This window comes from Mustela lutreola, chromosome 3, assembly GCF_030435805.1.
Source record: "Mustela lutreola isolate mMusLut2 chromosome 3, mMusLut2.pri, whole genome shotgun sequence".
In the NCBI taxonomy this organism is placed as follows: Eukaryota; Metazoa; Chordata; class Mammalia; order Carnivora; family Mustelidae; genus Mustela; species Mustela lutreola.
Window position 1 is genome coordinate 78,401,268 of NC_081292.1, and position 2,500 is coordinate 78,403,767.

General features: G+C 47.2%; 1 pseudogene; it reads left to right on the forward strand.

Annotated features, from left to right (window-relative positions):
• Nucleotides 1-1,071: 1,071 nt before the first annotated feature.
• On the forward strand, nt 1,072-1,954 carry LOC131828066 (heterogeneous nuclear ribonucleoprotein A1-like; annotated as a pseudogene).
• Nucleotides 1,955-2,500: the final 546 nt, after the last annotated feature.

Consider the following 2,500-nt stretch of genomic DNA (forward strand, 5'->3'; position numbering starts at 1 on the left):
CTGGAGAGACTCCCTTCTGCACAGACTGAGAGGTCAGCCCTGCCTCATTGTCCCACTACAGTACTTTTCCACTTGCTTAAACACATTGATTGCTCTCATCTCTCAGGCTGCACACATGCTGTCTGTCTGTCTGTCTGTATGGATTTCTCCATCCCTACTCTATCAGGTAGCCCTCCTTACCCTTCCTGTAGGAACCCCCCTGCCACACCCACCAACCCACTTAGATGTTGTAGAACATTATTCTCTGTGCCTGGTTAGATATGTGTTAATTACATCTATTGCCCCTCGACTGCAAGTTCTGTAAAGGTGTTTACCAAACCTATCTCGTCCACCCCTGACTCCTCAGCTCTCATGCAGTGATCGGTATTTGTTGAATGACAGATTAACAAACACGTCTATTCTGTCTCCTGATTTTTATTTTACAGGAACCCCAAACGAACACACATGCATAAGATGCCTTCCACACTTTGGGTCACGGCACTCATCAGTCAGCCTCACGGACATGAGGAGCTGGAGAGGAGGGAACAGTGACAGGAAGGGCAGAGCTCCTGAGAGTCTAAAGGAAAGGCTGGACATTCTGGGGCCAGATTCAGAATCAGGGACTACCCATTGTTTCTGGTAATTTGCTGAAGATACCCCCCCTCCAGAGACTCCACAAAGTAGCAGACAAGTGGAGTGCGCCAACCAGAAGCTCCAGGTACCCCACCAGAGCCTGCACAGGCTTGGCATCCAGCCCAGCTCAGCCTCCACACAGATGAGCACCACGGCCCGGGGCAGCACACAGTGCTGAGGGCAGAAATTCAGTCCATTGGTCAGCGTGTATGTGCAACAGGCTCCCAACGCCGCAGAGAAAGACAGTGTGTTGATCTTTTCACATGGCAGATGAGCGACCCAAATGGTACAGATTTAGTGGCAAATGTAAGGGACATATGGGCTTCAGGTACAATATTTCCTTTAATACGCCCAACAGTCTTGCAAGGTATTCATCCCGTCTTAAAGGTAAGGAAACTGATGTTCTGCACGTGGATGCCTCTGAGTAAGCATCATTAAAGTCTCCCCTCCACCGCCATCATGTCTAAGTCAGAGTCTCCCAGGAGCCTGAACAGCTGCAGAAGCTCTTCTTTGGAGGCGTGGGCTTTGAAACAACTGATGAGAGTCTGAGAGGCCGTTTTGAGCAATGGGGAACTTACGGACTGTGTGGTAATGAGAGATCCAACCACCACGGGCTCCATAGGCTTTGGGTTTGTCACAGGTGTCCCTGTGGAGGAGGTAGGGGCAGCCATAAATGCAAGGCCACACGAGGTGGGTAGGAGAGTTGTGGAACCAAAGAAGGCTGTCTTGAGGGAAAGTTCTCAAAGACCTGGTGCCCACTTTACTGTGAAAAATATTTTTGTTGGTGACATTAAAGAAGACCCTGAAGAACATCGTCTAAGAGATTATTTTGGACAGTATGGAAACATCGAAGTGGCTAAGATCATGACTAACCTAGGCAGTGGCAAAAAGAGGGGTTTTGCTTTTGTAGCACTGGATGACCATGACTCCGTAGACAAGATTGTCACTCAAAAATACCACCCTATGAATGGCCACGACTGTGAAGTAAGGAAAGCCTTATATAAGCAAGAGATGGCTAGTGCTTCATCCAGCCAAAGAAGTCGAAGTGCTTTTGGAAACTTCAGTGGTGGTTTTGGTGGGAATGACAACTATTGTCGTGGAGGGAACTTCAGTGGTCGTCGTGGCTTTGGTGGCAGTCAAGGTGTTTTTTTGTGTTTTTTTTGTTTTTTTTTTGTATTCCAAAAAGTTTAGTTCTTTTATTAATAAAATTGGTAATTTCTTCAAGTTTCTGGTGGGGTTGGTGGGGTAATCAACTGAAAGGTTTCTAAAAACTCTGCCCTTTTAATATATATGAAGGAGAGAGAAAGTGTGTGTGTGTGTGTGTGTGTGTAGGACTTGTGAATTTCAGGTTTAGCAAGTTTGTGGAAAGGTTGACAAAATCTGCATAATCCTTGTTGATGAGCTCGACCATGGCTATTTTAAGAAGTTTATAGTAGAGTTCCAGATCTCCTCTTAGTTCCTCCAGCTGGACATGCTTCCTACAGTCAGACACAAAGTGATCGACATCAAAATCTTCCTGGGTAGCTCAGTGAGTTAAGGCCTCTGCCTTCGGCTCAGGTCATGATTCCAGGGTCCTGGGATCGAGCCCCACATCAGGCTCTCTCCTCAGCAGGGAGCCTGTCTCCTCCTCTCTCTCTGCCTGCCTCTGAATGGTGAATAAGGTGTCAGGGGGATGGCTATAATGGATTTGGTAATGATGGAAGCAACTTTGAAGGTGCCAGAAGCTATGATGATTTGGGCAGTTATAACAATCAATCCTCAAATTTTGGACCCATGAATGGAGGAAATTTTGGAGGCAGAAGTTCTGGCCCCTATGGTGGTGAAGGCCAATACTTCGCCGAACCATGAAGCCAAGGTGCCTATGGTGGTTTCAGCAGCAACAGGAGCT